Here is a 26,081-nt window from a genome sequence, read left to right on the forward strand (position 1 = left end):
AAATAAAGATAGATGAACTTTTAGATGAAATTTGTGCTGAAAATCCTTTAGATATTAAAAATACAAATAACGAATTAGTAAGTATTAAATTAAAAGATCCTACAAAAGAGATAAATGTTCCAAATAAAATTCCTTATTCCGCAAGAGATAGAGAAGAATTTTCACTAGAATGTAGAGATCTTTTGGAAAAAGGAATTATAAGATTAAGTAAAAGTCCTCATGCGGCTCCAGCTTTTTATGTTGAAAACAATAATGAAATTAAAAGGGGAAAACGAAGAATGGTTATTAACTATAAGAAGATGAATGAAGCAACTATTGGTGATGCTCATAAACTTCCAAGAAAAGATTCTATTTTAGAAAAAATCAAAGGAGCAACTTGGTTTTCATCTCTTGATGCAAAATCAGGATATTGGCAACTTCGTTTAGACGAAGAAACAAAGAAATTAACTGCTTTTACTTGCCCAACAAAAGAATCAACAAGTGTGTTGCTCTATGAATGGAATGTATTGCCATTCGGATTAAAACAAGCCCCAGGTATTTATCAAAGATTTATGGAAGAAAATCTAAAAGAGTTAAATGAATTTGTTTTAGTGTACATTGATGATATACTAATTTTTACAAAACAGGATAGAGAAGATCATCTTCAAAAATTATTAATAGTTTTAGAAAGATGTAAAGAAAAAGGATTAGTTCTTAGCAAAAAGAAAGCAAGAATAGCAAAACAAGAAATAGAGTTTCTTGGATTAATTCTATCTACTCAAGGAAAGCTAAAACTTCAGTCAAATGTCCTAGAAAAGGTAAATTTATTCCCTAGTAAAATAGAAGATAGAAAACAATTACAAAGATTTTTAGGGTGTATAAATTATATTTCTGATCAAGGGTTTTTAAAGAATATAACAAAATACACTAAAAGCTTATTTCCAAAAATAAGTACTAAAAAAGAATGGAAATGGGATGAAAAAGATAGTATGCAAATTCAAAAGATTAAAGAATTATGTGAAAAACTTCCAGAACTTTATATTCCAGAAGAAAATGACTACTTAATAGTAGAAACAGATGCTTCAGACATAACCTGGTCAGGATGTCTAAAAGCTAAGAAAGCTATAAAAAGTTTGGAACAAGAAAAAGAATCACTAGATTCTAAAGATTCCCCAAAGGAATTACTTTGCAGGTATATTTCAGGGACTTTTACTCCAACAGAACAGAGATATACCACTCATGAAAAGGAAACTCTAGCAGCAATTAAATCTCTTAAGAAATGGAAAATTGATTTACTACCTAGAGAATTTACATTAAGGACAGATTCAAGTTACCTAACAGGTTTCATACGATATAATTTAAAAGTTGATTATAATCATGGACGATTGGTAAGATGGCAATTATTTTTGTTACAATATCCAATAAAAATTGAATATATTAAGGGTGACAAAAATGTTATTACAGATACATTAACAAGAGAATGGAGTTCGTCTACAACGCATTAGATCAAGAAATTCAAAAATATGAGCAAGAACTCGAAAAATGCAAGCATTGTCAGCAAATAAGGACACAGATCCAATCTCTCAAGAAGGCCATCGAAGCAATGAAATCAACACAACAAGCAAAACCATCAGAGTTCAGCCAGCTAAGTGTGGTGGACAAATCAGGTGAAGAAAAAATTTCAGAAAATAAAACAATTACTGAAATCATTAAAAAATCCACCCAAGATAAAAAATATTATGTAATTTATAATGGCCCCATGAAAGGAGTATATGATGCCTGGGAAAAAGCAGCACCATTCACACATCAATCAAGGATAATTCATAAAGGAGGGTTTCTAACACTGGAAGAAGCAAAGGAATCCTTCAGGGAATATGAAGCTCTCCATCCAGAGCAAACCCTAAAAAGAGCAGATAAAGCTCCAATTCAAACCCAGAGAACAGGGATAATCAGAAACATTCCTACAAGGGCTGAAATCAAGAAAAAGAAAAGGGTCTGTAGATCAAATCTCAGAGAAACCCTTAACATAGTCCTGAATTGGACTGAAGAAAAAAGGACAATTTTGGGATATTATTCTATTGCCAAAAAACAGCTAACAAAGCTGGTTATATTTCCAGATGCTTCCCCATCTGACACTTATCAGTTTTTCCAGTATGGATTAATTGATACAATCTTAATTTTTAATGATCTAAAAATTATTAGTGAGTTTCCTGCAGGATTCGTTGATGCAGTAAAGAGATTTAAAAATATGATTGACAATGTAAATCCAAGGGATATATCCCTAAAATTTACAAACAGTCAACCTATTTTTAATGAAGAAGAAGAATGCTTGGTTCCAGCACACCAAGTAATATTCATGTCCGTCTTCCCAGGAAATTTTTAACCAATTGATCAGATTCAAGATTTAACAATTTACAGTCACGAAGGAAGGCTAGCCAGCACATTAGCAAGGGTCTTTGAAAGAACTCAAAAAATAACGAAGAAATCTCACACAAGGATTAATTATAAAAGTAGAAATACTCTGCTTGTGTCCAGTAAAAGAAATGAAATTGAAGAAAGAGAGATGAGACTCTTGGTGGAATTTGAATCAGCATTCTACAACTTATCTGGACTTTTAGAAAAGCTCCCTGAAAGGATAAAGAGGAATCTCTGCTATTTGATAAAAGACAGAGAAGACCACAAGTGCCAGCTATGTGCCTCAGAGATATCTGAAGAAAGCAATAATGAAACGGAATCAACTCACATGATGAAGGAAGAAGACAATGCATCTGACGGTCACATGATAAAAGAAGAGGACAGCGCATCTGAAGCATCTCTCAACATTATTGCATAGTGACGTAAGCACTTAGGTCATAGAGCACCAACAATGTAGCTGGTGAAAGAGAACAAACAATGACGTAAGCAATGACGTCATAGGAAGGGTAAAGATGGGAATTGTCCATCAAACCCAACTATTATAAATAGGTTGCTTAGGCAATTGTAAAGGCATCAGACAATAGGAAGCAGGAGGCTAAGAGTACTCATATGCTAGGAGAGCAAGGAGGAAGCTGCCGAGGCGATTCTATAGTCTGAGGAAGAATCCCCTTAGAGAAAAATAGTTCTAAACTCCCTTCTGGAGTTAGTATCTACAATCTTCCCTCTGGAGATAAAAACCCCTTATGTAAAATATACTGAATAAAGGAAGTTTTTCTCCAGAAAGGTACATCTTCATTCTAGTCTTTTAATTATGAATTATTTAGAAAGTTTAGAATTAACAGAAGAATTTGATTATTATAGATTAACTGCTTTATTAGATAATGAAAAGCAAGCTGTTCTAAAAACAGAATTAAATCTCAAATCAAATGAAAATTTTAATAAACAAAATCTTTTAAAAGAAGTTTTTAATAGAAAAAATATAATATACTATGGAAAAATCCAACTTGAAGCTCCTATAAAGATAAAATCTGCCAATGGAGAACTTGAAATAGCTTTGATAAATAATGAAGAATTAAGTAAACAGATTGAGAAAATTAAGGATCAACAAAAAAGATCTAAAATTGGATGGATTCATATTAGTACTATACAAGTCTTAATCAAATCTACATATATGAAAGGAATTAATTCACCAATAAGTTTAGCAATCTGTGACAAAAGAATTACTGATGACCCGATAGATCAAATAATTGGAATTGTTCATGGAAATTTGGCAAACGTAAATGTTAAATTTAATGCCCATCTTGGATATGCTATACCTTTATCAACTGAAAATCTTGGAAGATCTATAAGTTTGGCTTATAAATTTCATAGAAAGAATCTAATGGAACAAGATGATGAACCATTTTCAATAACATATGCAATAAATTATGCTTTAACAAATAGCCATCATAGTATAATATTTAAAAACAGAGAAAGAATTTATGTCGATGAACTATTTCAGAAAATTGTAAAAACAGAAATACCAAAATATAAAGCTATTGAAAACTCAGTTCTATTATTAAAAGTACCATCAGAAAAATTGGTTTCATCAAATTTTCAAATAAGAGAATCTAAAATTAATAGCCCTTTAAGTTTATCTAAGTTAAAGATTAAAGAAGAAAATTCTGAAATAAAAGAATTAACAAAAAAGGTCGAAAAATTAAATGAAACCCTAAATACTAAATTATGACAATAAATAAAGAAGAAATATATGTAACTTATCAAGATAAGAAACAAGAGCTCTTTAAAAGAGAAAATCGTTTGAATTATTTGCAGTTTTCTGAAATAAATCAAAAAGCATTTGCAGCTCTAAAAATAATCTATGACAAGTTAAAAAGAGAAGTTGAAGAGCTAGAAAAATTAATAGAATCTCTAGAAAATAGTGATGAAGCGATGATAGAATTTGCAGAAATTCTAAAATAAATAATGAAGCATACAAAGATTGAAAGACCAGAAAATAAAATAAAAAGAAAAAGAGCGAAAAAATTAAAAAATAAAATAAAGGAGTATAAAAGGGAATTAAATAATCTTCAGATCGAAATTGATGACCTTATAATAAAAAGGATAGAAATAAGAATAAATATAAACAAGTTGGAGTTAAACTTAAAAAATTTATAAATGCGTGGAAAACCATATTATGACTTAAAAGAATTAAAGCTGTTGAAAGAAAAAATGGAGAATGAGATTGAAAAATTAAAAAGATATTTAGAAACAACAGAAAGTGTAGAAATAAAAGAAGTTTTTGAAGATTTGAGAAATTATATTAAAGAAAAAGACAAACAGATAAAAGATTTTATATACAATAATCCTTGCAAAAAGAATATTATAAACTAAAACAAGATTGAAAAACTATACAAATTATAAACTTATTCGAAGTAAAATATGAAGATAAAAATTGGTATCAGAGCCAAGTTAACGATTAAGGGTAACACTTTCTCTTTAAGCAACACTTTTAGTGATACGCTTTTAAACCAAATAAAAACAAAAATCTATAAATCTGTACCAAAATGCATCTGTACACTAGATGGACCCCGAACATAAATATTATGAACATCATACCATATAAAAAAAAAAAAGTAAACATAACATGCTTGTTATAAACGCACAATAAATGTTCATACATGACGATACATACATATATATATATATAAAGAATTACCATTCAGCGCATTGGCATAAAAAAAATTAATATATAAAGAATTACCATTCAGCGCATTGGCATAAAAAAAAATTAATTCTCGTGCTAATACAGCGGTACCAGTTAGGTATGATGAGCATATATACATATATGTTGATCCAAAAGAATAATAAAAAATTAATATTTTTTATGACTAAATTATAGATGGTTCTGATTATCACTTGTTGGAATAAATAATTTTATTAATTCAGATCATTTATATTGAATCACCAAAAATATATATTATAATGCGGAAGCATACTTGAATTCATAAACATGAATTATGATGGGAAGAGTTTGGATCTTGTGGTTCTTTCGATCTTCCTCAACCAAAGCCTTTTGCTAGATGGCTGAATTGTGACTCTTTTGATGGGGAAAGAGCAACAAAGGCAACTTTGGTATATCGGGGACCGAAACCCTGAAGGCCTATTTATATTTGAGTATGGCACCCATTAAACTCTAAAACCCAAATAAAATAGTATCTAAAGTCCAAAAGATAATATATCTAAAAAATCCAAAAGATAATTATCTAAGAAACAAAAGATAATATCTGGTTTTATTCTCATTTAATTTTAAATAAAAAGTAATAATGACTTATTCAATTTAGCATTTATAACAATAAATGAGATCATCATTATATAAGTTATTTAATTTAAAATAGCATAATTTGTGATTATAATTAATATATGTATTGCCCACAAACAAATTAAAAAATTAAAACATTAATTTGTTAGAATAGAAAATTTTGTTGGGTCCATTCTGGCGCGTATTCAAATGGTTTTGTTGCCACTGAGCTGCATGGTAGCAATAACATCAACTAAAATATCAGGATTTAAGAGTTTAAGCACTCGTAATAAAGAAGTGAAGGTTATTAATGACCTAGAGTGGAAGAGAGTAGGAGTTGAATTTATGGTTAATTTTTTTAACTTTTTCACTAAAATTGATTTATTTTTAAATGTTACGGCGTCTGTTAAAATAATTATGTGAGAGATATTTTAATTTTGTCTTATAAAATAGAATAAAACAAAAGATAAAAAAAAAAGAGCTTGCACCATTATATATTATAGTTCAATCACTTAGTATAATGTGATTTGTATTTAATCTCTATTATAATAATGATAAAAAAATTTATTCTATTAAAAACACAATCTTTTAATTAAATTTATCACTATTAAACTAATCTAATTTAAACTTTAACATTAAGTGTTTTCTCAACTTAGCAAAAAAAAATTTCAAACTCATGACATAAAACAAAAAATCTACTAAAAATTTTGACACATTTTATGATTCTTTCGCCAAATATATTTTTCTATGTCTTTTTTCTTGATAACTTTTACTAATGACTCGTGTATCTGCTTGTACTCTGAAAAGTTGAAAACATTACACTAGGCTACTAAGTATTTTCTTGTGAAACAAGAAACTCAGTTTGTTGAATTAGTCGCATCAGAATCAGCTATGACTATAATTGAATTAACAAATCTTGAATAAGCCTTACTAGCATTAATTTCTACATCCCCCTTCAATCTCAAAGGCTCGAGTGAAAGCACTTAGGCTGCGTTTGTTTCTGTAAACAGGACACAGAAACATGGATAATACATATATAAAACGTATTTGGATAGAAAGACATAGATATTAGACACAATGTCTCTGAGACACTTTTTTGTGTGTGTCCATTTCTAAACGAAGGACACGAATGGACACGGAAATAAGAAGGTAGACACGAAATTTTTAATGAAGGCTTTTTTTTGTCTATAGTTATTTTTTATTATTCTCCTATTATCCCTTTTTATTATCTTGTGAAAAATCCTATCCATTTTATTAAATAGGTCTATTTTAATAATTTATTCAAATATAATACTAGACATTATATTAGTATTTTGTCCATTGTATCCAAACACAATACATAAAAAGTAATTTTTAGTATCTCTATCTCAATATTTCTATCTCAGTGTCATGTTCTGTCCTGTATACAAAAATAAACACAGCCTTAAAGCTTGGTCCTCAGAAGTGAAAATGTAGCAGTAAAAATAGTCTTAGTGAGAGAACAAGTTCAACAAATAATTGTTTAGATGCAAGACGATGCTGGACAAAATACAAGTTGACTCAAATTCTCAAAATGCTTGGAACAACCGTGTAGAATGGGCTAGCAACTACAAGAAGAATAGCACTAAGACTTAGTTTGGTAAAACTTTTACTTTTCAAAATAGTTTATAAAAGCTAACTTTTAAAAGATGGCTTTTTAAAAGTTGTAGTATTTATGTTTGGTAAATTAAATTAAAAATTACTTTTAATAAACACAAGCAACAACAATTGCATTTAGTAAAATAGTTTTTAAAATTTAAAAATACTATAATAGACATAAATACAAGCATTAAATTTGAAAATTAGTTAACATATGAGGTTATATTAGACTTTTAAATTTTCAAAAGCACAAGCCAACTTTGCAAAGCTCTATCTTAAGTGCTTTCAAAAGTATCTCATCTTTTAAAAGCTACAAGCACAAGCACATGATCTTTTTGATTTACCAAACACAAAATAAGAAATTTGAGCTTTTAAAAAGCACAAACACCTCTTCAAAAAATTTTATCAAACCAAGCCTTGAATTTAACTGTTTGTTGAAGTAGTTGCACCAGAATCAACTATGACTACTCTAACTGATTTAACGAATCTTGAATAAGCCTTACTAGCATTATATTAATCTCTACATCCCCCTTCAATCTCAAAGGTTTGGGTGGAAGCACTTTGAGCTTGGTCCTCAGGAGTGAAAATGTAGCAGCAAAGATAGCCTTAGTGAGAGAACAACTTCAACAAATAATTGTTTAGATGCAAGACGATGCTGGACAAAATACAAGTTGACTCAAATGTTGGAATTTTCTCATGATTTCTTGACCCAAAAATTATACATGTTAAATCATTAAGAAATAAAATACTTGAATTCGGAAGAGTTTGAATCTTGTGGTTCTTTTGATCTTCCTCAACCAAAGTCTTCTGTATTCCTATGCAGCTGAATTGCAACTTTTCTTATGGAAAAAGAGTTGCTGAGACTGCTTTGGTATGTTGGAGACTGAAACCCTGAAGGCACTATTTATATTTGAGCATGACACCCATTAAATCCTAAAGTCCAAATAAAATAGTATCTAAAGTCCAAAAGATAATATATCTAAAATTCAAAAGATAATTATCTAAAGAACAAAAGATAATATCTAGTTTTATTCTCATTTAATTCCAAATCAAAAGTAATTATGACTTATTCAATTTAGCATTTATAACAATAAATGAGATCACCATTATATAAGTCATTTAATTTGAAATAGCGTAATTTGTTATTATAATTAATATATGTATTGCCCATAAACAAATTAGGAAATTAAATAATTTTCTAACAATCTCCCACTTGAGCTATACATATATTCTTTCTTGACATAATCACATCTTATAAATTTTATGCACACATCTGAATGCTATTTCCCTTATTACTTTAACAATCTGGTCCGTCTCATATATTATATATGGAATCACCGCAGCTTTTATCACATTAATATCGTGACTAAACCACGACAATCACCATCCTAATATACTTAACGACATAGATCAAATCTAGATGAGTAATATGAAAATTACATGCCAAGTGATCTCATGCATGTCTATTTTCACCTGGTCCAACTTTAAAATTTTATTGAGATCAAACACAAAACAAATGTTTCAAAATGAACATTTAACATAATATGAAATAAACCATCAACTTAATTCTGCTGAAAAATAATTCAACATCTGTCATAGGGCATATAGCATAAAATCAACTCCCACTAAACCAAGGCATCACAAATATTGACATCCATCCGAGCAGTGCACTCATGAAAGACTTTAGGGATCAATCTGACGTTGAAATTTTTGCCAGTAAAGAATGTCATAAAAACAGTCGCGTTGTAGATATAGTCTCTAAACCGACAGAAATCCCTTCGTACAAACGTTTTAGTTGTCACAAGTAACAAACCCCTTTTTAAATTGATAACCGAGTATTAAATCTCGGGTCGTCTTCTCAAGGAATTGCAGGGAAGTATGTTCTTATTATTGGTTATGAAGATTGTAAATTGGGAGTTTTGGAAGTAAGGAAGCAATATGTTGCACAAAAAGAATAAGATAAAATAGTAATAATAAAATAAACTCTTGGCAAGATATGAAGACTGGAGGTCCTATCCCAGTTATCCTTATCAATTGTAATGAGAATTGGATTTTTCTCCCACTTTATTAACCTCTAACTATGAAGGTAAGTTAAGTGGATGAATTAATTCTTGAAGAATTCCAATTTTCAATTAACAATGAGTTTGATAACTCAAGAGTCACCAATTATTTAACCAAAGCCAAAAGGGGGGAAATTCTACTTGAATGAAAATAATTTGGATAAACACAGGGCATTAATAAATTAAAGAGAGCAATCATGAATCTGAAATACTTCGAATTATATTAAATAAAATGTTCAAATCATAACATGAAAATTTATAAATTAAATTAAAAAAATAAATAAAAATAAAGAACCTGGGATTGAGAGTCACTCCTAAAACTAAGAGAAATCCTAAATCCTAATCCTAAGAGAGAGGAGAGAACCTCTCCCTCTAAAAACTACATCTACTCCTAAAATTGTGAATATTAGAGCCTCCTGATGAATGGATGCATTCCCCCACTTTATAGCCTCTAATCTGTGTTTTCTGGGCCGCAAACTGGGTCAAAAACAGTCCAGAATTCGCTGAGTTCGAATTTTGCCACGCTGGATTTCCGTCATTGCGACGCGGCCACATGGATCACGCGATCGCGTCACCTAGCATCAGAGAAATTATAACATATTATATATCAAATCGAAGCTCCGGACGTTAGCTTTCCAACGCAACTGAAACCGCGTCATTTGGACCTCTGTAGCTAAAGTTATAGCCGTTTGAGTGCAGAGAGGTCAGGCTGGACAGCTTAGCAATTTCTCCAACTTCTTGCATTCCTTCCACTTTTGCATGCTTTCTTCCCATCCTCCAAGCCATTCGTGTCTTATAATATCTGAAATCACTTAACACACATATCAAGGCATCTAATGGTAATAAGAGAGGATTAATAATAAGCAAATATAAGATCAAAGAAGCATGTTTTCAATCATAGCACAAAATCAGGAAGGAAATATAAAACCGTACAAATATTATGAATAAGTGGGTAAAGAGTTGATAAAATCCACTCAATTGAGCACAAGATAAACCATAAAATAGTGGTTTATCAACCTCCCCACACTTAAACATTAGCATGTCCTCATGCTAAGTTCAAGAGAAACTATAAAGATGAAGAGGAATGATAGAGAGTATGCAATGCAACCTATGAATATGAATGCAACTACATGCAAAAAAATGTTTCTACCTACTTGGTTAAAAGTAAATAAATTCTCCAAGACAAATATGAATCAAATTCTACTAATTCAAATCATACAGTGAAAACAAATAAACTTGTAAGAAGATAGCTCATGAAAGCAGGGAACATAGAACTAAGCACTGAACCCTCACTGGTAGTGTATATCACTCTAATCTCTCAAGTGTATAGGGTAATTCACTCTACTCTTCCCTAATCATGCTTTCTAAACCTTGTTCTTCATCTAACCAATCAACAAAAATTTAATGTACCAATGCAAACATCATGAAGTCTTTTTCAAGGTTGTAATGGGGCTAAGGTAAGGGTAAAGGTATATATATGGCTAAGTGAGTTATAAATTGAATCTTTAACTAGCCAAGCTCTCACCTAACATACATACACTCTATATAACTTTAAAATCATACCTAACTACCCATAATTCCCACTTTTGTATGATTTCCATACTCATGTACCAAATTTTTCTTTTTAATTTATCACATGTGCATTGATTTTTCATTAACTTAACATTGGGGTAATTTTGTCCCCTTATTTATTTATCTATATTATATATTTTTTTTCTTTTTCTCTTTTTCTCTTTTTCTCTTTTTTTTCTTTTCATTTTATCTTTTTTTTTGTAGAGAAATAAACATAACTTATCATTGCACATGGATTTTCTATTATTTTTCTATTTTGGTTTTTCATGAGTAGGTTCTCAAATTCCCAATATTCAAATAAGTTATAAACATGACACATTCCCTTATTAACCCAAGTTCCCACAATTTTTCCACACTTAGTTGATGTACAATCCCTATCTTAAGCTAACCAAAGATTCAGTTGGGATATTTAATTGTTTTTCTGCTTTAAGGCTAGTGATGTGGTAAAATACAGAACAAGAGGGGATTAAAAGGCTCAAAATGGCTGACAAGGGTGATTTAAAGGGTAGACTTATTTGGGATAAGTGAGCTTAAAACAAGTAATGGCCTCAATCATACGCAAGCATGTAAATATACTAAACAAAAGACATATAGACTGGAACAAAATACAGATTACAATCATAGAGAAGGAAACACACAGGAATAAAATATTTATGGTTAAATAATGTAACCATGTAAATAAGCTCAAAGTCTCACAAGTTGTGTGTTCTTTAGCTTAAAAGCCATGTTCCAAATACAACTTCCAAACAAGTTTAACACATAAAAATTTTTAATTTTTTTTTATTTATTTAAATTAGTGAATTTTTTTCAAAAATAGGATCTTAAAAAGAGATTTATTATTTTAACCAAGTAGTAACTAAATGCACAAAATCAAATAAATATGCAATCAAATATACAGATGCAACAATGAACAAATAAAGAAAATAAGATTATTGGTGTTGAAAAGAAAGTACTAACCCACGGAGATCGGTATCGACCTCCCCACACTTAAAGGTTGCACCGTCCTCGGTGCATGCTAAGATGTACAAGTGGACGGGCTGTTCCAACTGATACTTTTCGTCAAGGATTGTGCAGATGGGCTTGTTTGTCTCTCCCATTAAGAAGCTTTTCCTCTCCCTTTGTGGTGGCCATCCTGAAAGAAGAGGGAAAAGAAAAAGTAACCCAAAAATAAAGATAGAAAATAAATAAAATATGGGTGTTAATGCCAGATAATAAGGGTCTCAATTACATGGTAGCTACAACATGTAAGTGAGAAAACAATAGAAGTACATGGCAGATCAAGAATGCAAAAAATTTGCAACAATAGGGAGAGAGAGTGGGTAATGAAAGACAATGTAAGTTCATGACAATGCAAATGAAGTTCATGTATTATAAAAGATTGGCATTGGCAGATAATCAATATCATCCCACAGTGTAAAACAAGTTACCAAAATAAATTCAAGAAAAGATGCAACAGTTGAATTTTTTTTTAACACCAATAGAAAAATAAAAAAAATTCTGAAAAGAAAAATAAAAATATGCAAAAATGCAATGAATGAAAATATGTAAATAAATTAAATAAAATAGAATGGAGGTGAAATAAAATAAGAAAGGAAGAAGAAAGAAATAAGAAAAGATACGAAGAATAAGGATTCAGAGAAGAAAAGATAAGAAAATTGGCACTAATCTGGATAGGTTGTGCGACGCTGGCGATGCGGTCGCGTGGGTGACGCGGTCGCGTGGTGCGCAAATAACGTTAGGCGACGCGGACGCGTGGGGCACGCGATCGCGTGACTCGATTTGTGCTAGTGGCGCGAGTGCAGCCTCGCGGTCGCACAACTCTCTGTTCAAAACTTTTTTTGCCAAAAATCTGGGTGACGCGGTCGCGTGGGTGACGCGGTCGCGTGGGTGACGCGATTGCGTGAATGGCCTTATCTTCAATATGACGCGGACGCGTGGGGCACGCGTTCGCATGGGAGGCTTGGGCTTCCAGCACGAGTCCAGCCCAACTCCAGCACAACTTTCGGCCATGCATCCTTTGACGTCGAAATCCAGGTCACGCGGCCGCGTGGGGCACGCGATCGCGTGGGATGATCTGTGCCACTGGCACGCCTCTAGCCACGCTCCAGCGTGACTCTCTATTCGTTTTTATTTTCTCCCCTCTCCTTGCGACGCGGACACGTCGCTGATGCGGTCGCGTCGCGTGGCTTCTTTTTTTTCTGAAAAATGCAGAATGCAGTGTTAATATGAATGTGATGCAAAACTCCAGGTTCAATATGACAAAATAAAATAAAATTCAAAAATAAACAAAACTAAATAAAATTAAAATTGAGAAAGGAATGATTATACCATGGTGGGTTGTCTCCCACCTAGCACTTTTAGTTAGAGTCCTTAAGTTGGACATTTGATGAGCTTCCTGTTATGGTGGCTTATGCTTGTATTCATCCAAGAATCTCCACCAATGTTTGTATCTCCAGTAACCTCCGGGATCCCAAACTAAGCATGTAAAGCCCTTAAGAAGCTTCAAACAGATTCTTAGGCTCCCGGAGTGACAAATGTCATAGCAGATTCCAGGATCCCAAATCTTGCTTTTACACCCGTCTTTGTGTTGATCATTATGATTCCATCTGGGTGGCAAGCAATCTGAATTCTCACTGAAGTGTCCAAACAACTTCCTAGACCCATTCAGTTGAGCTTTATACCAACCTTTGCGTTTAAACTTAAAGCTTCCAACCATAATGAACCTTGCAGGACAATTCTTACCACTGACCATCTTCCTCTTACTCTTAATGTCACAAAGAGCTCTAAGTTGACCATCCATCTCTAGTAGCCCATATTCAAGTGGGATTAGAAAGCTATGGGATATGAATTTTACCCACTTGAATATTGTGAAGGATTATGGCAACTTAGGAGGAGGTGTTTTTAATGAAATTGCAAGCTCCACTCCCTTGTGCTCTTCTCTGATAATTACCACCTCTTTGCAAGCTTCTTCAATTTCAACATCTTCCTCTTGGTAGCTCTCTTTCAATTCAATCTCCTCTTCATTGCTTTCCAAGGGCATGGGAGGTTGTGCTTCTTCTTCTTGAATCTCCATCTCTTGATCAACCTCTTCCAAGTCTTCAACTATGATATGCTTTGGAGGTTGTACACCCTTCTCAGCATCAATTTCAACCGTCTTGGAAGGAGGTCTATGTCTTGACTTTCCCATGGAGGTTCTGCATCTCCTAAGTCTTCAACCACTTCTTCTTCTTCTTGAACAATGACAGCTTCTTCTACTTGTTCTAGTACGAATTCATTCTCTGTCTTGTCCGCTGGGGTTTCTGGTATCTCCTTCATGCTACGCTCTTCACTAGACTGTCCACATGGAGCTGTGGCCAATCCTTGTATATTTGAGCGCCTAGAAGTCCATTGAATTAATGCTTGCCCCAGTTGTTAAACGGTTGCCTGACATCGATCCACTGTTTCTTTGAGACAATTCTTTGCCTCTTGATGCAACCGGCTTTCATAAATAGGATCATAGTGCTCTTGGATTGATGGATATGGAGATGGTGAATATTGAAATGGTGGTTCTTGCGAGTAATTAGGTTGGAATTGGGGTGGTTCTATATATGGTTCATATGGCTCATAAGGTGGTTGGTATGGTGGATGTGGGTTAGGGTCATATGGAGGTGAATGGTGGAAAGAGGCTTGTGAGTATGGCGGTCCCAAGTTGTGTTGAGGAAGTTCATAGGCATATGATGATGGTTGTTGATAGTCCATTGGAGGTGGTTGTTGCCATGAGGGTTGATTAAATCTTTGTGACTCCTCCCATCTTTGATTGTTCCAACCTTGATGCCTGTTCTCATTGTAATTTCTTCTTCCTGCAACATAATTGTAACCAGACTCATAGCCAAAGGGGTGAGAGTTCATAGTAGCAAAATAAAAATAAAAAATGAAAATAAAAACAAATTTAAATTAAAAGGTTGTTTAAATTTTGAATTTTAAATTTTTGAAATTCGAATTTTTGAAATTTGAAATTTGAAATTTGAAAATTTTTTAATTTAAATTTTGAAAATTTTTAAATTTGAATTTTGAAATTTGATTTTTAAAATAAGATAAGATAAGATAAAAATTTTAAAAATAAAAATCTGAAATTTTTTTTTTCGAAAAAAATAATAAAAATATTTTTGAATTTAATGTGAAAAGAGAAAAACAATAAAATGACACCAAATTTCAAATTTTTTAGATCAAAACGAAGAAAACAACTAAGAACAGCTTGAAGGTCAAGATGAACGCGAAGAACAACTTGAAGATCAAGATGAACACTAAGAACAAATTTTTGAAAAAAAAAATTTTTTATAAAAATCAATAACCTCTTAATTTATGAAAAAGCAAAAATAAAAACAAATAAACAAGCAAAAAAAATCAAAAAAATATTTACAATAACCAATAATAAGGCACACGTTTGCAATTCCCCGGCAACGGCGCCATTTTGACGTTAGGATTTTTGCCAGTAAAAAATGTCATAAAAACAGTCGCGTTGTAGATATAGTCTCTAAACCGACAGAAATCCCTTCGTACAAACGTTTTGGTTGTTACAAGTAACAAACCCCTTTTTAAATTGATAACCGAGTATTAAACCTCGGGTCGTCTTCTCAAGGAACTGCAGGGAAGTATGTTCTTATTATTGGTTATGAAGATTGTAAATTGGGGGTTTTGGAAGTAAGGAAGCAGTATGTTGCACAAAAAGAATAAGATAAAATAGTAATAATAAAATAAACTCTTGGCAAGGTATGAAGACTGGAGGTCCTATCCCAGTTATCCTTATCAATTGTAATGAGAATTGGATTTTTCTCCCACTTTATTAACCTCTAACTATGAAGGTAAGTTAAGTGGATGAATTAATTCTTGAAGAATTCCAATTTTCAATTAACAATGAGTTTGATAACTCAAGAGTCACCAATTATTTAACCAAAGCCAAAAGGGGGGAAATTCTACTTGAATGAAAATAATTTGGATAAATACAGGGCATTAATAAATTAAAGAGAGCAATCATGAATCTGAAATACTTCGAATTATATTAAATAAAATGTTCAAATCATAAAATGGGAATTTATAAATTAAATTGAAAAAATAAATAAAAATAAAGAACCTGGGATTGAGAGTCACTCCTAAAACTAAGAGAAATCCTAAATCCTAATCCTAAGAGAGAGGAGAGAACCTCTCCCTCTAAAAACTACATCTACTCCTAAAATTGTGAATATTAGAGCCTCCTGATGAATGGATGCATTCCCCCACTTTATAGCCTCTAATCTGTGTTTTCTGGAATTTCCGTCATTGCGATGCGGCCGCATGGATCACGCGGTCGCGTCGCCTAGCGTCAGGGAAATTATAACATATTATATATCAAATCGAAGCCCCGGATGTTAGCTTTCCAACGCAACTGGAACCGCGTCATTTGGACCTCTGTAGCTAAAGTTATAGCTGTTTGAGTGCAGAGAGGTCAGGCTGGACAGCTTAGCAATTTCTCCAACTTCTTGCATTCCTTCCACTTTTGCATGCTTTCTTCCCATCCTCCAAGCCATTCCTGCCTTATAATATCTGAAATCACTTAACACACATATCAAGGCATCTAATGGTAATAAGAGAGGATTAATAATAAGCAAATATAAGATCAAAGAAGCATGTTTTCAATCATAGCACAAAATCAGGAAGGAAATATAAAACCGTGCAAATATTATGAATAAGTGGGTAAAGAGTTGATAAAATCCACTCAATTGAGCACAAGATAAACCATAAAATAGTGGTTTATCACAATCCCTTAGTAATGGATCTGCTAGCATATACTCGGTTCCTATATGTCCTATGAAAATCTGTTTTTCCTTAAACTTTCTCTTTGACAACTAAGAACTTGATGTCTGTATGCTTTGATTTTGCCAAGGTCTTATTATTGTTGGAGTATAGTATTGTTGACTTATTGTCACAAAATATCTTTAATGGCCTTTCAGTGTCATCTACTATATGCAGCTCAGTGACAAAGTTTCACAACCATATGCCATGAAATCGGAATCAGAGTACCTAATGATCTCCAAATTTTCTGATCTCTGATAAATAAGCATGTAATCCTTTGTTCTCCTTAAATAAAGCATTACGCGTTTAACAGCTATCTACTGATCTATGCTCGGATTGCTCAAGTATCTACCCAACACTCCCACTATAAATGATATATCGGGACGTATGCAGATTTGAGCATACATTAAGCTCCCTAGTGCTAATGCAGAAGGTTTATCATACATTGTTGTCCTCTCAATATCATTTTTAGGACATTGCTTGAGACTGAGCTTGTCTCCTTTAGTTACGGGTGTGTCCATTGATCTACATCTTTCCATTCCAGATCTACCTAAAATATTTTCGATATAGTTCTTTTGTGATAATCCAAGAATACCTTGAGAGCGATCTCTTAGTATCTCGATTGCTAATACAAAAGAGGCATCACCAAGATCTTTCATTTCAAATTTGTTCGATAGAAATTTCTTAGTTTCATGCAACAAGCCTATATCGTTATTGGCAAGTAGAACGTCATCAACATATAAGACCAAAAAATTATTTACTCTCACTGAACTTGTGGTATACACATTCATCTACAATATTTACCTCAAAACCATATAAAGTAATGACTTGAATAAACTTGTGATACTATTGACGGAAAGCTTGTTTGAGATCATATATGAATTTGCTCCTTTTTTTTGTTGGATCTCTTTAATGACACTTCTTGAGGTTCTTGAGCTTGTTGTATGGGTTGGGATTGAGGAGGATTCTCATTATTTTCCTGTACTGTAGCAGTATCTTGAGCAATAACAATATTCTCATTATTCTCGTGTACTGTAACTGGATCTACAGTAGGATTCTCATTGTGCTCTTGTACAATAACTGTATCTTGAACAATAATAGGCACAAAGACCTAATCATTGTCAGTTACAGAATCCTCATCAAAAGCAACATTTCTAATATTTCCTTCCCCCCCAAACTAAATATCCCAAGAAATCTCGCATTTCCCGTTTCAAAAATAGACCTTGATGCAGGATTGTAAAATCTGTACCCTCGTGAACGCTCAGCATAACCAACAAAGTAGCAACTAATTGTCCTTTAGTCCAATTTTCTTTCATGCTGCCTATAAAGTTGTGGCTTAGCTGGACATCCCCAAATATGAAAATGCTTTATACTGGGCCTTTTTCCAGTCCAAATTTCATAAGGGATTTTTTTCACTGCTTTGTTTGGCACCCTATTAAGGATGTACACTGCGGTCTTTAAGACTTTTCCCAGAGTAATTCAGACAAGGAAGAATGACTAATCATACTTTTCACCATGTTCTTAAGAGTTCGGTTCCTTCGCTCTGCAACACCATTCATGCTAGGTTTGCCTGTGATGTGTGAGCTTCCTTTCTATCTTTTCCTAGTGAATTTCCATCTAAATTACTAAGTTTAATCAAGATTTAATTACTTTTAGCCACTATGAATGCTACTTTGAGTTGTTTGAAATTTTTGTTTATTTTAGATAGCATTCGGATGGATTTGACAGAGTTTTGTAGCAGAAAAGGAAAAAAACGAATGATGCTGTCAACCCCGACCCCCTTGCACTCAAACAGAAATAACTTCAGCTACAGAGGTCCAATTGATGTGATTTCAGCGGCATTAGAAAGCTAACTTCCAGAGATTTTCAATGATATATAATAGTATACCCTTTTCTTCCACTTTGTGCGAACACTCCACGCCGACGCCAGATCAAAAGCTCCAAAGAAAGCTTGCGCGCATCACTCCACGCTGAACTTAGGTTAATCCAAGTTCAGCGTGGACTCAAGAAAAAGCACGAGTTTAACCACTGCCTCCTCCACGTTGAACTTGCGAATCCTCAAGTTCAGCATGGACGTTAATGAAGGAGTGGTCCCCAATACGTCCAGAGGCTGCACGAGAAGCAATTAATAAATTTTGATTAAACTTTATTTCTTTTATAAATAGGAAAAGATATTATTTAATTTTTAGAAAATATATTTTACATTAATTAGGATTAGATATAAAAGGAAAAAGAATCATTCCTTCGGAAAAATCTCTTCTCTTCTACCTCATTCCGCAATTTACAGTTTTTCTGAATCCTAGTTTTCTCTCTAAACCATGAGCAACTAAACCTCCACTGTTAAGGTTAGGAGCTCTGTCTATTGTATGGATTGATACTATTATTTTTCTATTTTAATTTATGTACTAATTTATATTTCAAGAATTATTTTCGTTTTTTATCTTATGAATTTGGGTGGAACGGAAGTATGACCCTTTTCTAATTGAGTTCTTGTATAACTTGGAAAAGCTCTTTACTTGAACAACATCTTGAAAATAATTTCTCCTAAATTTCTAATTACCTGGACTTAACGGGATACGTGACATATAATCCTCTTATATTTGGGTAATTAGGGTTTTTGTGGCATATAAACTAGAATTAAGCTTCACCCTCTAATTGGAATTAAGTGACCAATGAATTGGCGGTTGATAAATTTTAGAGGAGACTAAAAAGGTATTAGGGTTTAGTCACACATAGTTTGCCATGAATTAAATCTTGCATGATTGAAACAGTTAGAAAGAAAAGTCAATCCGAAAGATAGATAACTCTGAAGCATTAACTATTTCTCCATATATTATTCACAACTTATTCACTGCTTGCTTTCTGATATTCCGAGTTTACTGTTAATACTTCTGAACTCTCTAAACATCATTTTCTGTTTTGTCTAACTAAGTAAATCACTTAACCATTGTTGCTTAGTCCATTAATCCTCGTGGGATCGACCCTCACTCACCTGAGGTATTACTTGGTACAACCCAGTGCACTTACCAGTTAGTTTGTGGTTGTAAATTCCACACCAAATTTTTGATGGTGTATTGTGGAACAATACCGCACTTCTCTAGAAAAAGAGCGAAAGGCCCAGGACATTGCTCACCTGAACCATCATATCTTCCGTAGTATTCACCACCACGATCAGATTTGACAGCTTTAATTTTCTTCCCAAGTTGAAGTTCAACTTCAACTTTGAAAGACTTGAAAACATCCAAGACTTGGCCCTTTTATGGATTAAATATAGATACCTGTAACGAGAGTAATCATTTTTTAACGTAATAAAATACCGTTGTCCATTCCAAGAAACAATAGGGAATGGGCCACATATATCGGTATGTATCAGTTCTAAGACATCTTTAGCTCTCTCGGCACCTAATTTCCTTTCGTTTGTCCGTTTCTCCTTTATGCACTCAATGCAGACTTCAAAGTCCGCCAGATTTAGGGGTCTAAGAATTCCATCCTACACGAGCCTCTGAATTCTCTGTTTAGATATGTGACCTAGGCATTTGTGATATTATGATGCCAAATTCTCATTTAGTTTTCGTTTTGTACCTGTTTGCAGTATTTCATTATTATAGAAATTCAAATCAAACCTATATAGATTATCCACCAAACAACTAGAGTAAATATTATTCAAATTATAAAAGAAACTGACTTTATTGTTTTCGAATGAAAAAAATAACCTGATTTGTCCAAACGAAAAACAGAAACTAAATTCTGTCTAAATGACGGTGCATAAAGTGTCTCTAATAAATCCAAGTAAAATCCACTCGTGGAACATAATCTAAAGGTTCCTATAATTTCGACTACAACTATATTGCCGTCTGCCACATAGAAGTATCTTGCAACATCACTTGGTGGTCGGCTCCACAAGCAATCCTGCATAGTAACACTTACATGAGTAGTAGCAGCAGAATCTACCCACCAAGTATCAACATGTGCATAACTTAAACTAGTTTCAGAACAAACGAAAGTAAGAATTATACCCTTCTTTACACGCCAAGTGGCATATTTGGTACAGTCCTTCTTCATGTGTCTCACCTTCTTACAAAAGAAACAGGTTGGAATTTGACCCTGTTTCTTACCCTTTTTTCTGTTGAGAAGGCACATCCGCAGTAGTATCACGCTTTCTTTTATATTGAGAAGATGAAGCCATGTGAGCACTTTCAGTCTTATCTTGCTGTAGCCTCTCTTCTTCTTGCACACAGTGAGATATAAGCTCATTTAAGAACCAAATGTCTTTCAGAGTGTTATAACTCACTTTGAATTGCCAAAGTGTGCAAGAAGGGAGATCAAAATAAAATGTATGAGTAAATCTTCAGATAACTCTAACTTTAGTGCTTTCAATTTTTGAAGCAAGATGAGACATTTTTGACCTCATTGAGATTTTTTGGAGTGGAAGTGGGTTTCTCCTCTCGAAGAGCTATATCCAGATACATATAATCGAGGACAATCTCTACGGTATCCTTCCAAACCTTAGAGTTTGAACTATTCAGCATGAAAATACTGTTATTGTGCAGAAATATTGGCAGTTGAAGCTATAGTTTCTTTATTAGAACAAAAAAGGAACATGCAGTAAATATTAGTTAAATAATGGAAAAAAAATCCATATTGATATATCTAGAACAATATTAATTTTCAATCTTTGGATAGAAAAATTAACTGTAAGTGATACTCTCATTGTAGTAATAAAATATTGTCAAAATTCCTGTCACACATTAAGTCTTTCTATGGACCGACTGAATGCGCACATGGAAACTTAAACTTCGCAACCTATTTATTACCGCATATATTTTCTATTAATTGGCCAAACAATAACCTTCCATTGGGCCGATTATTGACCGCATCATTAATAGAAAATAAACAAAAGTGTGCAATGCTTATTATTTGGCCAAACAATGAACTTCTTTTGGGCTGATTATTGTCCGCATAAGTAATAAGCATTATTTTATTCTTAATTAGTTACCCAAACATGTATTTACTATCAATATGTGTATATAATTTGGCCAAATACAGATCTTTTTTTTGTCTGATCAACATTCGTATGAATTACATATCACTATATTCTTAATATTTTAAATAAATCAATTTTCACAAAAGAGACTACTTTAGCAGTATAATATTCAATCAATTTATTCCAAAATCAAATCTTTATAAAATAGGTGGGTATAATAATCCTCCTTATGCAACAATTAAAAAATATTTAAATCGCAAAAGGAATTAAATCTTAATAGCGTCTTCTTTTTCAGACTCTAAAGAGAAAAAACGTGATTATAACTATGCAACAAATTCATGTGCCAAAAAAATTTTTTTGATCCGTTAAGATTAGAATCAATCATTATAATTAAATCCACGCAAAACATAAAAAAAAATGAATTTGCCAAAAGAATAAATCCATATGGAATAAAAAAAAAACAAACGAAGAACCTTTCTTTTCTTTAAAAAAAAACTGGATTCATATTCACAGGTTAAATCATGGTGCCTACAAAAAATTTTATAGTAAGTATGCTCTTTATGTACTATTTGTGTATTTTTTATACACTCTTTATTTACTCTTTCAATTTTATTAAAATGTGCTACACAATCCAAAAGCAGCACATATTTGAATCTAATTTCACAAACTCAAATTAAAATTCAAATTCAAATTAAAAAAATTTATAATTTTTTAATGGTTTAATCATAGATGGCTCTGATACCACTAGTTGTCATTTTTCATGATTCAAAGATTATCCATGTTAAATCATTACGAAATAAAATATCTGAATGCGGAAGCGTACCTGAATTCATAAACATGAATCGCGATCAGAAGAGTTTGGATCTTGTGGTTCTTTCGATCTTCTTCAACCAAAGCCTTCTATATTCCTAGGCGGCTAAATTGCAACTTCTCTGATGGGGAAAGAGTTGTTGAGGCGGTTTTGGTATGTTGGGAACCGAAACCTGAAGGCACTATTTATATTTGAGCATGACACCCATTAAACCCTATAACCCAAATAAAATAGTATCTAAAGTCCAAAAAATAATATATCTAAAATACATCAAAAGATAATTATCTGAAGAACAAAAGATAATATCTGATTTTATATATTCTCATTTAATTCCAAATCAAAAGTAATTATGATTTATTCAATTTAGCATTTATAACAATAAATGAGATCACTATTATATAAGTCATTTAATTTGAAATAGCATAATTTGTGATTATAATTAATATATGTATTGCCCACAAAAAAATTAGAAAATTAAATAATTTCCTAACAATCTCCCACTTGGGTCATACATATATATATTATTTCTTAACATAATCACATCTTATAAATTTTATCTGCGCATCTGAATATTATTTCCCTTATTACTTTAACAATTTGGTCTGTCTTATATATTAAATATGAAATTACCGCAGCTTTTATCACGTTAATGTCGTGACTAGACCACGACAATCACCATCCTAATATACTTAACAACAAAGACCCCTTCAATCTTAAAGGCTTGGGTGGAAGCACTTTGAGCTTGGTCCTCAGGAATGAAAATGTAGCAACAAAGATAGCCTTAGTGAGAGAACAACTTCAACAAATAATTGTTTAGATGCAAGACGATGCTGGACAAAATACAAATTGACTCAAATTCTCAAAATGCTTGGAACAACTGTGTAGAATGGGCTAGCAACTACAAGAGGAATAACATTAAGGTTATCATAGAAAACCGTGGGAGATATTTAAGGGCGGAGCCTCATATACAACACACTCCAAATTTCAATTTTTTTTATAAATAATATATAAATTTTAGTTTAGTCCTCCTTAAAATTTTTATATTAATATGTTTATATTACAAAATTGATTTTTAGTTTTTTTATCTCTGCTCTGAGTGTATTCTGAATCTATAAAATTTCTATTTAAATGTCAACTAAGTAGCAAAATATTTTACCAGAAATGAGATAATTATTTTTAAGAAATTTTTTGGTGTCTATGATTTTTGTGTTTAAATTACCTAAAAATAAAGATAAAAAAAGATAAAACCCACTCTTTTATTTTTGAATTCTACGTCTAAAATTTAAGCACGATAGAAAATATCTTGTTTTCAAAGAATATGCAATAGCCAGTGATATAACAAAATATATTATTCCCAAATAAATATAACCTTTTAAGTTTCATGCATGTCTGCATGTTTCTCGTGATTATTACTTATTACATGTTCAATTTGAAATTATTGGTTAGTTATCCAAAGAAGCTATATTACTCTATCATCTTCAATAATGAATATAATAACCACAAATCTATTATGTGTGCAGCATCAGTTAATAACTTAACATACTATTTCTAATTTTCTATGTTCATCAACATGCCAATTATTAAGGTACTACTCAAATGGCAGAAAAACCAGTTTTCGGCGAGTATAAATACCATAAGCCTCCGATTGATGTTTGGCAATTGCAAAGAACACAAGGTCTTGCATTGCAGCATTCATAATAATGCATGTTTTCTTTTTTTCTCTTTCAATGCATGGCTAAAAGAAGAAGTATTCATCATTTCATCTGCGATATGAATCCCTCGTATATGAGCAAAAAATATTATTTTCAATATTTCACCAAGGTTATCAAGGAAACAGCATGGAATAGAAATTGAATAGGCACACATAATATTCTGGAATCCTCTTCTCTGCACTACTTATTTAATAGAGAAGAAATTAGTACATGATGCACATTTATTTTTAAAAATTAACAATTAAACAATTATTTTTCTTAGAGAGAGTCTTGGAAACTAATATTGTAATCAATATTTAATATAAAAAAACTCAAAAATCTTAAAAATAAAAATATTTGAAACTCAATTAAAAAAAATATATAAAATTCAAATTTAACAAACACTCGTTTTAAATAGATTTTATACAGAATTTATTTGGTATTCTGCTGTATTGTTAGCTGAAATCGGTTCCAATAATATTGATTTCCTAACATTATTCTAATAGAAATTTTATAAGTGTTGAAAAGTTATTTGAACCAATAAAATTGGCGGAATTCAGTTTTAATGTATGTATAAAATTATAGGTAATTTGTTAAGTTTGTGAGAATGTTTGGAGACTAATATTTTTAGTAAAAAAAATAAATATTATTTATTCAAATGCAAGAAAAATAAAATAAAATGGTCAATCGCCTAATATTTATCTTAAATGTGGGGCAAAATAATGCAAGAATATCCAATAAAAATGGTACCCATGTGAATAACTAAAGTTTTGGGCTTAAATTTTCACATGTAGTTGGATTGTGGCAATAGGATAGAGTGCTAGGTGTTTAGCATTGAAAGACAAAGATTGAGATGTGTTAAAGGTAGGTGCAGGGACAACAGTTACGTAGAAATTGTTCGTACACGGAAATAAAAATTGATGGAAGCCTAATGTTATTAGTTAACATAAGTTACGGATTCTGTAATCAAATATTTTTTTTTTGGTTTGTATCAGGTATGGCCGGTAGCCCAATAACTAATTTTTTGAGTATTGTAGAGGTACAAAGTGGACAATCCTTTCAAGCAAGTAAGTTTCATTTTCATCTTTTAGTGAGTATCGAACTCGCGAGAAATAGTTAAGTTAAGGAACACAGACCCTCATCTATCTGTGCCCAAATTTAATAATAGAACTTTATGAAGTGGGCTTTTTTGTTTGTAACATTTGTGTAGATAAATAAAAAAAATTGACCAGAATAATTTTTAAAGAAGTGATACATTTTAAAATTTTAGAAATACAATTTTTATTTAATACATCACAGTATATATATACACTAAAGTAAAATATAATTATATCCATGACTAAAATACAAAATTTGGACATACAAAATATATTACCTGTGTATAAAATATCACAAATTATATTTATATTTAAATAATTATTATTTTAATAATTTATATTCAATTTTATTTTTAATATCAAACTTTAATTAACTAAAACATTTTTGTTAATTTCATTTGTATCTATATTTAAAATAATTGAAATTATTATTTTTTCATATTATCATAACATAAATATACAGGACGGATCTATATACATTGTAGTGGAGATAAGTGCCCCCATTACAATTTAAATTTTTTTTGAATAGTACATGATAATAATATTTATTTGCTCCCATTAAATTATTGAATTTAACCTCATAATAATTTTTTACTCAACTTTTGATACTTAATAGTCAGTTTAAGAATTTCATATTAGATGTTTATTAGAATGATCAATTTTCAATTTAAATAAGATTAGTGTTCTTTCTTAAAAATGAACTCAAAAGATATTATTTATCTTTTCTTAAAATTAGTTTTAGTTTTTCCTATAGCAACTATATTAAT

Source organism: Arachis hypogaea, chromosome 19 (assembly GCF_003086295.3).
Source record: "Arachis hypogaea cultivar Tifrunner chromosome 19, arahy.Tifrunner.gnm2.J5K5, whole genome shotgun sequence".
NCBI classification, from domain to species: domain Eukaryota; kingdom Viridiplantae; phylum Streptophyta; class Magnoliopsida; order Fabales; family Fabaceae; genus Arachis; species Arachis hypogaea.